Source organism: Triturus cristatus, chromosome 2_1 (assembly GCF_964204655.1).
Source record: "Triturus cristatus chromosome 2_1, aTriCri1.1, whole genome shotgun sequence".
In the NCBI taxonomy this organism is placed as follows: domain Eukaryota; kingdom Metazoa; phylum Chordata; class Amphibia; order Caudata; family Salamandridae; genus Triturus; species Triturus cristatus.
Genome location: NC_140581.1, coordinates 712,862,618 through 712,875,914, shown reverse-complemented (window position 1 = coordinate 712,875,914; position 13,297 = coordinate 712,862,618).

Sequence of the window (13,297 nt, the reverse complement as noted above, 5' to 3'; positions counted from 1 at the left end):
ATAAGGAGGACATTTTAGTTGTACTGTTGGAATGGCCAAACGCAAACAGCCTTCTGCTGATAAATGTTTACTCCAGGCCAGCCAACATTACACAGGAGTCGCGCACTATTGAAAAGCTTGCACTTGCCCTAGATGAAATTCTGGAGGGCATCCCTCTCCTAATAGGGGGCGATCTAAATTGTCACTTTGAGCCACTTTCGGGCATACTGGATGGCTTGGCCCAGGAGGAGGACCTGGTGTGGTCTGTACCTCCATCGCAAGCCCCGGCCCCGAGAGCTTGGACCCCTTTGGCTCTACAAATTACATCCCTAACCCTGAAACATGGTCTTCGGGCCTGCAATGGAAGGATAAAATCTGACATCCCCCCAAGATGCACCTACAATAGAGTGGGCAGGGAGTCAAGACTCGACTATATTCTGGTCCCATTAGCCTCGTGGTCGCTCATCAAAGACTTCCGCGTGACATCTAGGGAAGACAGCGACCATAACGCATTGGAATTGGAATATGACCATCCTGGTCTCGAGGCCATGGAGAAACAGAGGGTGGCATCTGAGGCGGGGTTAGGCCTTACGAACAACAGACGTAGAGTGAAATGGGAGAAATTAGCTTCCAATCCAGGGAAGGTACCAAAGCTGTACGCCCGGGTAATTACCATACTTGAAAAGGTCCAGGCACTCATGGTGCTCGGTACCACCCAGGGTGCATATAAACAACTGGGGCAGCTCCACAAAGACCTCATCAAATCGGCGTCCGAAATCCTTACCACTATACCAAAAAGGGCTAACGGACGTGCTGCCGGCCCCACGTGGTATAATACTCTATGCCGTAAGGCAAAAACCGATTTACTGACATCTATTAAGGCGGGCAAGGGAAGCGTGGAAATTAGGGCCAGGAGAACGGCTTACAAGTCTCTGATCACTAATGCTAAAAGCGAATGGGAGCACCAAAAATGGGAAAAACGTACTATTTCCCTGGCATGTGGGGATTCGCGCAAATTCTGGCCCCAGCAATAGAGCCTAACATTTCAGCTAGGGTATGGCAAGATCATTTCCAGTTTCTATACAAGTCACCTGAAGGGGAAACGACTACTCCCACCCAGACGGCTAACACTACTTTGGAAGTGGTGCGACTCACAACAAAGGAGGTCCGAGCAGCTATTGCCGGGTTGGCATCAGGCAAGGCACCAGGCCTGGATGGCCTGCCGGGTGATCTATTCAAGCAAGAACCGGATGTCTGGGCACCCTATTTAACGATCTTATTCAATTCCGTTTTGGGGGGTATGGAGGTGCCTGACACTTGGCTGGGCGCAGAGATTGTCCCCATATTCAAAAAGGGTTCGCCTCTGCTCCCAGCCAACTACAGACCCATTAGTCTCATCGATGTTCCTCAAAAGATTTTCGGCAGACTAAAGCTTAATCGCCTTCAAGATTGGATTGAAGAATGCGAAATCATGAGTCCCTATCAAGCAGGGTTTAGAAGAGGCATCTCAACTACTGACCAGATTTTCCGTCTGAATCTCTTATATTGGAAGACTGTCTTAATTGAAGGTGGCAGCTTGTACACGGTGTTCGTGGACTTGCGAGCGGCCTTCGACCTAGTGCCCAGGGACAAACTATGGGCCGTCCTGACGGACTTAGGGGTTCCCGCCGATATCTTGATAATTTTGAAAAGATTACATCAGGGAAATTTTTCCAGGGTAAGGTGTGGCAGAGGAGGAACTCTTTCGGATGGTTTCCCAGTTGACAGGGGGTCAGACAGGGCTGTGTGCTTGCACCGACCCTCTTCTGCCTCTTTGTCAATGGGGTCATTAGCCATCTTAATGGGTTGAGTAACATCGATGCCCCCAGGTTGGCTGGCAGCAGGGTTCCTGCCATCATGTTTGCAGACGATACCCTGCTGCTTTCCAAATCCCCCATGGGCATACAACGGGTGTTGGATGGATTTGCGAACTTCTGTGTGAAGCGTGGATTGGAGATCAACGCTTCTAAAACCAAGTACATGATCTTCAACCTGCCCTCCCCAACATGCCCAAGTCCCTTGATAGGGTCCTCCAGATTAGAGAGGGTTTACACGTTAGAATATCTGGGGGTAACAATCAACCAGTCTATGACTTGGGACTCACACCGAACTAAGGCAAATTGATTCAGATGACGGGTGGCATATCTAGGATGACAAAAGGATTGATCTATAAGCCATTTGGTCTCCGCCTACAAATCTATAAAACCCAGGCAAGAGGGGCAGTGCTATATGGGGGTGAAATATGGGGGCATACAGCCGCCCAGAAATTGCAGGTCACGGAGAACAACTTCCTAAGGCTATTGGCAGCTTTACCATCTAGTACCCCACTACTCCCACTAAGACTAGATCTGGACCTAAGACCTATTACAGAGGTGCTGGGACTCAAACCCATAACTTTTTGGCGCAAAATATGGAGCACACCGGAACTTTCTAATTATAGAGTTGAGCTTCAAGAGATTCTGCCCCTTGCAAAAGCCGTACAAGTTCCATGGTTAAGATATGTCAAACAAACATGCGAGTCACTAGGAAGACCAGATTTGTGGTTTGATCCAGGAAATGCATGCTGTAGGATCTCACGCAAATCTATCTCCAAGGTTTACTATGAGCATAACCTACGCGTTTCAATCAAGAATGTTCGGGCAGGGTCCTTATCTGAACACTTCCTGGGGTTCAAAGACTCATATCATCTGGAGCTCGCTCTTGATGATATCGGCCCATCAAATACAAGGAAGCTATATATGCAATAGCGCTATAGTACTCTCCCCCTCAGGGCGCACACGAACCGCTGGACACACTCCCAGCCTACAGAGCAATGCCCAGCTTGTGTTCATTCGCGAGAGACTGACTTGCACATTATTTTCTTTTGTCCAGTTTACCAAAGAGCAAGGAACTACTGGCTCGTCCCACTGCTCAAAAATCTTGGCTTTAGGCAGTATCTCCCAGCATTTAGAATTTTAAAAACAGATTTATCGGCCCCAATTGTATTTGCAGTTGCAAAATTTTTAACAGCAATGTTTTTTTAGTCGTAATCGCTGCATAAAACTAAACACAGTTGTACTGAACACTTTTGACAATTTTAGATCAATTGTTTTATGATTGATTTTAACTCATTTTATGTGACATATTTTTTCCCGTATACTTGTTGCATTCTTTTATGGTCCTAGTGACCGAAATAAAGTTGATAAAACTAAATATATATTATCTACTGGCGGTCGCCAGTATATAGTTATAGTTAGGACCGTGTTTCCATAGGAAATCTGAAAATTCTATTTTGAATAACTTTGACGCCGGTTGATGAATCCTCGTGAATTTTTCAAAATAGGTGGGGCACTCCCCTTCGCTCCTACCCTGAAAGTCTCGGGGTGATTAGTCAAGCGGGGGCCGAGAAAAAAGGGGGGTCCCAAAACGCGTTTTCCCCATGCATTTTTCCATAGGGACATTTAGTCCAAGGTACAGCCCGAACGGCTGAACAGAATTACTTGAAATTTGGCAGAGAGGTAGTCCTCAGGTCAGGGATGTGCCTTTTGAATATCTGGAGTCAATCTGTTCAGTAGTTCCAGAGAAATTTTCAGTTAAAAGTACATATTTATCTATAAGCGCGGACCGTGCGCGCACGGTGCGCGCACGGTGACGTGCGCGAGCGGAATTCTGATTGGTTGTTAGATGTCAGTAAACATTCGAATCGGTCGAAATCAGGAAGTGTCAGCCGCCATTTTGTTTCTCGCAGTCTGAGGCAGTGAAAAACAAAGGTGTAGAACGTGAAAAGCGGGCAGGGTGGACAGTTCCTGACCCCCTAGCCTTTGTCAGGGGGTCACTGAAGGACCACCAAGGGTGAAAAAAACATTTATTTTTTTGACGAAAAAGCGCAGGGTGCGCGCACGGCACGCACAATGCATCGTGGGCGCCCGGTGCGCGAAGCGTACCGAGTGCCCACAGCGCACGCATGGTGCACGAAGCGCACCGTGCGTGCACGGTGCGCGCACAGTGAAAAACCTGAAAAAAAAATATTAATAAATACATAACTTAGCATTGAAAAAACCGTACAAATTCACTTAAAAAACCATAGGTTTCACACACGTTATAGTTAGGAATTAGCATTTAAAAAACCTTGCAAATTCACTTAAAAAACCATAGGTTTCACACATGTTATAGTTAGCTGGACATTTCCCTCGTAAAAAAACAATGAAATTCCCCCGTTATAGTTAGTGCAGGCAACTATAACTCACGCGACCGCAATCCTCTGCTGATGACGTCAGATATTACATCACTGTATTTAGACACCTATTTACCCATGTCTTCTTCCATTAATCTTTAGCTATACATATATCACAAATATTTATTTTTCAGAAAGACACATATGTAATCAGTGATGTAATATCTGATGGGGGAATTTCATTGGTTTTTTACGAGGGAAATGTCCAGCTAACTATAACATGTGTGAAACCTATGGTTTTTTAAGTGAATATATATATATATATACATACACATATATACACCAAAAACAGTCTCCAAGCAAAAGGAGCCCCAGACCCTTCAGGGTGGCCTCATAAACAATGGGCATGGAGCAGCCCTTCAATCACACAAGAGCACAGACAATGAGGCCCATTTCAGAGTATATATATATATATATATATACAACTGTGTGCAGCCTTCATGATTAAATAAAGAAGGAATCGAACCTACCTGGTGTGGCTCTTCCATAAGGGGCAACTCTTGTTTGTTTGGCTTTAAGCAGCCATCTCCGGTCGCGGAAGAAGCCCAGCTGCGAGCGCAGCGTTCCTGAGGTGAGGCCAACCTGACGTCACCGTAAAGGGAGGTAGTCTTCTTCACGAAGGGGTGAAATTGCAGCATGATTGTTTTTAAAGATTGAACATCACCCCACTGTGGTTCTTATGTGACTTTATTGTTTGCACCACAGGACGGACTCACTTGAGGTGATTGTGTGCAACTACAAAGACCAGAAGGCCTGAGAAGTGGCCACGCCCACTGGGGCAGTCTAAGTGAATATAATGCAGCTGCACTTTACCGGTCCTATGGTACAGAATTTGCCGTTGCCATTGAAGAAGGGTCAAGAGACTTGAAACGCATCTGGCAGTGAATGGCAGGAATATTCTGATGACGTCTTTTCACATCTGTGTGCAGCCTTCATGATTAAATAAAGAAGGAATCGAACCTACCTGGTGTGGCTCTTCCATAAGGGGCAACTCTTGTTTGTTTGGATATATATATATATATATATATTCACTTAAAAAACCATAGGTTTCACACATGTTATAGTTAGCTGGACATTTCACTCGTGAAAAACCATTGAAATTCCCCCGTTATATTTAGTTCAGCTAACTATAACTCGCGCGCCTGCAATCCACTGCTGATGACGTCACATATTACATCACTGTATTTAGACACCTATTTACCCATGTCTTCTTCCATTAATTTTTAGCTATACATATATTACAAATATTTTTTTTTCAGAAAGACACATATGTCATCAGTGATGTAATATCTGACATCATCAGCAGAGGATTGCGGTCACGTGAGTTATAGTTGCCTGCACTAACTATATCGGGGGAATTTCAATGGTTTTTCACGAGTGAAATGTCCAGCTAACTATAACATGTGTGAAACCTATGGTTTTTTAAGTGAATTTGCAAGGTTTTTTAAATGCTAATTCCTAACTATAACGTGTGTGAAACCTATGGTTTTTTCAGTGAATTTGTACGTTTTTTTAAATGCTAAGTTATGTATTTTTTTTTTTTTAAGGTTTTTCACCGTGCGCGTACCGTACGCGCACAGGGCGCTTCGCGCACCGTGCGCGTGCTGTGGGCGTGCGGTGCGCTTTGCGCACCGCACGCCCACGATACGCATTTCGCGGAATTTTTCCGTTTCTACCGTACGCGCGCGCTACGCGCACTCCGCGATTTTTCGAAAAAAAATTAAAAGAAATTTTGGCCCTTGGGGGTCCGTCTGGGACCCCCTGACAAAGGCTAGGGGTCAGGAACTGTCCACCCTGCCCCCTTTTCACGTTCTCCACCTTTGTTTTTCACCCCCTCAGACTGCGAGGGACAAAATGGTGGCCGACACTTCCTGGTTTCGACCGATTCGAATGTTTACTAAGATCTAAAAACCAATCAGAATCGCGCTCGCGCACGGCAGCGTGCGCGTACGGTAAGTTTACCGTACGCGCACGGTGCGCGCTTATAGATATATATATGCTTTTAAATGCTATTTTCTCAGGAAATACTGAACAGATTTACACCAGACCTGCAAAAGGCACATCCCTGACCTGAGGACTACCTCTCTGCCAAATTTCAAGTGATTCTGTTCAGCCGTTCGGGCTGTAGCTTGGACTAAAGGTCCTATGGAAAAATGCATGGGGAAAACGCGTTTTGGGACCCCCCCTTTTTCTCAGCCCCCGCTTGACGAATCCCCGCGAGACTTTCAGGGAAGGAGCGGAGCGGAGCGCCCCACCTATTTTGAAAATTTCGCGAGGATTCGTCAATCGGCGCCAAAGTTATTCCAAATAGAATGTTGCGGATTTCCTATGGAAACACGGTCCTAACTATAACTATCTACTGGCGACCGCCAGTAGATAATATTTATATATATATATATATTATCTACTGGCGGTCGCCAGTAGATAGTTATAGTTAGGACCGTGTTTCCATAGGAAATCTCAAAATTCTATTTTGAATAACTTTGGCGCCGGTTGACGAATCCTCGCGAAATTTTCAAAACTAATGGGGCACTCCGTTCAGCTCCTACCCTGAAAGTCTCGGGGTGATTCGTCAAGCGGGGACTGAGAAAAAAGGGGGGTCCCAAAACGCGTTTTCCCCATGCATTTTTCCATAGGATCTTTAGTCGCAGCTACAGCCCGAACGGCTGAACAGAATTACTTGAAATTTGGTAGAGAGGTAGCCATAAGGTCAAGGAAGTGCCTTTCGCAGGTCTGTTTTAAATCTGTTTAGTATTTCCTGAGAAAATAGCATTTAAAAGCATATATATATATCTATACGCGCGCAGGGTGCGCGCACCCTGCGCGCACCGTGCGAGCACCCTAACGTGCGCGAGCGTAATTCTGATTGGTGGTTACATGTTAGTCAACGTTCGAATCGGTCGAAATCAGGAAGTGTCGGCCGCCATTTTCTTTGTTTTCAGTGCGAGAGTGAAAAAGGAAGGTGGCGAACGTGAAAAGGGGGCAGGGTAGAGAGTTCCTGACCCCCTAGCCTTGGTCAGGGGGTCCCTGAAGGACCCCGAAGGCAAAAAAATTTTTTTTTTTTTAAATCGCGGGGGTGCGCGCACCGTGCGCGCACCCTGAAAAACTCAACAAAAAAAAAAATTACAAAAATAAATAAAAAATCGCGGTTTATTGTAGTTTATTGTAAAATAAATATATAAAAAAAATAATACATAAATAAATTAGCATTTAAAAAAACATAGAAATTCACTGAAAAAACCATAGGTTTCACACACGTTATAGTTAGGAATTAGCATTTAAAAAACCTTGCAAATTCACTTAAAAAACCATAGGTTTCACACATGTTATAGTTAGGTGGATATTTCACTCATAAAAAACCAATGAAATTCCCCCGTTATAGTTAGTTCAGATAACTATAACTCGCGCGACCGCCACTCTATCACAAGGATGATGTCATCAGTGATGTCATGAGTGATGCCACTGACCATGTCATGAGTGATGTAATATGTGACGTCATGAGCAGTGGATTGCGGGCGCACGAGTTATAGTTATCTGAACTAACTATAACGGGGGAATTTCATTGGTTTTTTATGAGTGAAATATCCACCTAACTATAACATGTGTGAAACCTATGGTTTTTTCAGTGAATATATATATATATATATATATATATATATATATATATATATATATATATATATATATATATTCACTGAAAAAACCATAGGTTTCACACATGTTATAGTTAGGAATTAGCATTTAAAAAACCTTGCAAAATTCACTAAAAAAACCATAGGTTTCAGACATGTTATAGTTAGCTGGTCATTTTACTCGTAAAAAACCAATGAAATTCCCCCGTTATAGTTAGTTCAGCTAACTATAACTCGCGCGCCCGCAATCCACTGCTGATGACGTCACATATTACATCACTCATGACATGGTCAGTGACATCACTCATGACATCACTGATGACATCTCAAATGACATCACTGATGACATCACTGATGACATCATCCATTGAGTATCTGTTTCTTAACAATTTTAATATGTTTAATATATATAGGGAAAGGCCTGTTGAAGAATGAGTGGGTGTACAAGGGTGTAAATGGATGATTTTCTGTGGTGCATAACATTATTCTTTAAGTAAGTCATTAAATGTATCTTACTGCAGACTAGTGACTAAACTGTGTAAATGTGTGTATGTATCTGTATGTTGGTGTATAAGTGGCTGCATGGTTTTGAGAACAGCTATATGAGTCTCTATATGGGTAATTGATTGGTTGTCTGAGTATCAGTATAGGTTCGTGAGTGTTTGTGTGGGTAGGGTGTGTGTCACTCTATGCATAGATGTATGAGTTGGTGATTCTATGGGTGAATGTATGGTTGAGCGAGTGTATGTATGGGTGTGTTAGGGATTGAATATATATTTCAGTAGTACATTTGTGACTAACTACATATGTGAAAGGCATTATATGTGCGTGTAAGAGTATATAAGTGAGTAGATATGAGAGTGTATGATTGTGAAAGTGACTGTATGGATGAGTGTGTGCTTGTATCAATGATTCTATAAGAGTGTAAGAATGTGATACTATTTTTATGAGTAAGTGAACTTGAGTGTGTTTTACTGCATAGGTGAGAAAATGGGAGTGTGATTATTTGCATGACTGAGTTGGTGTAACAGTAGCTCTATGGATACTTGTTAGTGTGTGAGTGTCTATATAAGTGTTTAAATGTATATTATAGTTTTGGATGGAGTGACTGTAAGTATGAGTGACTTTACAGGTGAGCAAGTGGAGGTATATGAAGACCAAAGAGTTAATAAGTGGGTATGTAATAATTGGTATTGCAGTATATATGGTTTTGAGAATGGAACTGTTAAATTTTTACTCGGTGTATCAAAGGTTATATTATGGTGTAAGAAGATGTGGTAATTTTTCTCATGGATGACGTCATCAGTGATGTCATCAGTGATGTCATTTGAGATGTCATCAGTGATGTCATGAGTGATGTCACTGACCATGTCATGAGTGATGTAATATGTGACGTCATCAGCAGTGGATTGCGGGCGCGCAAGTTATAGTTAGCTGAACTAACTATAACGGGGGAATTTCATTGGTTTTTTACGAGTAAAATGACCAGCTAACTATAACATGTGTGAAACCTATAGTTTTTTTAGTGAATTTGCAAGGTTTTTTAAATGTTAATTCCTAACTATAACGTGTGTGAAACCTATGGTTTTTTCAGTGAATTTGCAAGGTTTTTTAAATGCTAATTCCTAACTATGACGTGTGTGAAACCTATGGTTTTTTCATTGAATTTCATAGGTTTTTTAAATGCTAATTTTTTATTTTTTTATTATATTTTTTATATCTTTCTTTTTCAAAAATTTCCCTATATCTACATTTATAAATTATATGTATCCTTTAATTTGGTGTGGCTCATTTTTTTTTTTTACTTTGAATTTGGATAAAGTTGAACAGCATAGTTAATTTCTTCTATTAAGTTATGTCCACTTTTTTTTTTTTTCAAAAATTCTTAGGGTGCGCGCTCAGAGCGCGCACCTAGTACGTTTGTGTACGTTTTTCATGTATGCAGGCGTACGTTATCTACGTACGCATACATACGTTTTAGTGCGCGCTCGCAGCGCGCACCCAGTACGCATGCTACGCGCTGGGGGTACGCACCGTACATATACACATGGGTGGGGGTACGACTCGAACGTACACGGGTGTACATACACGGGGGGGTTCGACACGTACAGTTCGACACGTACTCGGGTGTACATACACGGGGGGTTCGACACGTACAGTTCGACACGTACTCGGGTGTACATACACGGGGGGGTTCGACACGTACTCGGGTGTACATACACGGGGGTTCGACACATACAGTTCGACACGTACTCGGGTGTACATACACGGGGGGGTTCGACACGTACTCGGGTGTACATACACGGGGGGTTCGACACGTACAGTTCGACACGTACTCGGGTGTATATACACGCGGGGTTCGACACGTACTCGGGTGTACATACACGGGGGGTTCGACACGTACAGTTCGACACGTACTCGGGTGTACATACATGGGGGGGTTCGACACGTACTCGGGTGTACATACACGGGGGGTTCGACACGTACAGTTCGACACGTACTCGGGTGTACATACACGGGGGGGTTCGACACGTACTCGGGTGTACATACACGGGGGTTCGACACGTACAGTTCGACACGTACTCGGGTGTACATACACGGGGGGGTTCGACATGTACTCGGGTGTACATACACGGGGGGTTCGACACGTACAGTTCGACACGTACTCGGGTGTACATACACGGGGGTTCGACACGTACTCGGGTGTACATACACGGGGGGTACAGCGTGTACATGCGGGGGCTGGGGGGGGGGTACGGCGCTTACCGGGCCACCTACTCTGGTCGTTTCGCGCCGTACTTCACATTTCCGGCACTTTTTGGGTGCTGTAAAAATATTGCCGTCCGGACTGCTGTCGGTTCGAATCGTACTTCCTGGGTCGTGAAACGCTGCCTGGAAGCGTCCCGACGTCACGTCGCAGCATTCCCGGATCACATTCGTATGCATATTTTCGTCGGTCGGTGTTTTTTATGATTCGTACGGAAATGGTGTTTCCGTGCGAATCGTAATTCCATGTTTGTAATGTTTTACAACCGGGTACGAGTCGGACGGAGAATACGCTCCGACCGACGGTTCGTACCCGGTTTTTACCGGATCGTAATCGGCACCATTATGTAGATGTACTCCAGTTTTCCAAGCACTCCTCCCATACACTCACAGGAGTTCCTTTTGCTTTCTTCATCTGAAACAGATCAATAGCGTTTCCCATAACTTCTTTAGAATGAAGAGGATGTATGTTGAAATGTTCATAAATTTCTTCTTCTTTTGACTTATCCACTTTTTCAATTTGCCCAAGTTGGTATTCCTGTGTCTTCTAGTATTTCTTCTTCATCTTCATCCATATAAATGGCTTCATACCATTTATTATTTTTTTTCAAATACAAATTTGCTCTTTGTACTTTTTGTACATCCACCAGCTCCTGCCAAATTTTCTTATTCTTTGTAGGTACACCATTAACCAGAATAACTAATGGTTCAGTTTCCAAAGTATCTGCATCAATTGTTTCCATATTTTTTTTCAAATCCAATGGCAAATACACAACACTTCCTTTTAAACTTCTTTGTAAATCCGAAGGTGGTAATTTACCAGTTTTTGGCTCCATAGGCACTATGGTCTGAAACGGATGGACACATTGAATAAGTATAGACTCATACGTATTTAAATCCGAAAGCTCTGGAGGAATTTCAACCAATTCTAATTTATTATGTACAGCTCTTGCTGGCATTCTATTTTCTTCTAACTTGTTATAACAGTATTTACAAATACGCTGATCTTCACCCAATTCAAAACAATTTTCCAGAAATATATATGTTGCAAAATCTTTCCACTTATAATTATCTTCATTTTCACTTTTTTTATACAGATCAACATTCCTTGTTTGAATTTTGTAATGGCTTCTCCGGCAACATATACAAGTAATATTTGGTCTTTCATTAGAGATGATAGCAAATTTTGTCATTTCATCATCAAAATTTTTACTAACAGTAAGTTCTACATTCTCTTATACATTTTCATCAATAACTGTGTCATTTTCTGCACTTTCTTGTTCTGGACCAAAGTAACAAAACTGAATCTCATCAGTAACCTTCACTACATCTGTTACAGATCCACGGAACAGAGCATTATTCAACTCATTCAACTTTAGTGCTGGACTTTTAGCAAAATACAATGTTCTCACAAACTTTCTCATTTCAGTATGATGAACAGCGAGCATCCTAAAATGGTGAAAAACACTTTGACACACTTTCCTAGATAGACAAGCCTTGATATTACATCACTGTATTTAGACACTTATTTACCCATGTCTTCTTCCATTAATTTTTAGCTATACATATATTACAAATATTTTTTTTTTCAGAAAGACACATATATCATCAGTGATGTAATATCTGACGTCATCAGCAGAGGATTGCGGTTGCGTGAGTTATAGTTGCCTGCACTAACTATAACGGGGGAATTTCAATGGTTTTTCACGAGTGAAATGTCCAGCTAACTATAACATGTGTGAAACCTATGGTTTTTTAAGTGAATTTGCAAGGTTTTTTAAATGCTAATTCCTAACTATAACGTGTGTGAAACCTATGGCTTTTTCAGTGAATTTGTACGGTTTTTTAAATGCTAAGTTATGTATTTATTTTATTACTTTTTTTAAGGTTTTTCACCGTGCGCGTACCGTACGCGCACGGTGTGCTTCGCGCATCGTACGTGCGCTGTGGGCACACGGTGCGCTTCGCGCACCGCGCACCCATGTTACGCAGTTCGCAGAATTTTTCCGTTTCTACCGTACGCACACGCTACGTGCACTCCGCGATTTTTCGCAAAAAAAATTAAAGGAACTTTTGGCCCTTGGGGGTCCTTCTGGGACCCCCTGACAAAGGCTAGGGGGTCAGGAACTGTCAACCCTGCCCCCTTTTCACGTTCTCCACCTTTGTTTTTCACCCCCTCAGACTGCGAGAGACAAAATGGCGGCCGACACTTCCTGGTTTCGACCCATTCGAATGTCTACTAAGATCTAACAACCAATCAGAATCGCGCTCGCGCACGGTGCGCGCTTATAGATATATATATGCTTTTAAATGCTATTTTCTCAGGAAATACTGAACAGATTTACACCAGACCTGCAAAAGGCACATCCCTGACCTGAGGACTACCTCTCTGCCAAATTTCAAGTAATTCTGTTCAGCCGTTCGGGCTGTAGCTTGGACTAAAGGTCCTATGGAAAAATGCATGGGGAAAACGCGTTTTGGGACCCCCCTTTTTCTCAGCCCCCGCTTGACGAATCCCCCCGAGACTTTCAGGGAAGGAGCGGAGCGCCCCACCTATTTTGAAAATTTCGCGAGGATTCGTCAATCGGCGCTGAAGTTATTCCAAATAGAATGTTGCGGATTTCCTATGGAAACACTATCCTAACTATAACTATCTACTGGCAACCGC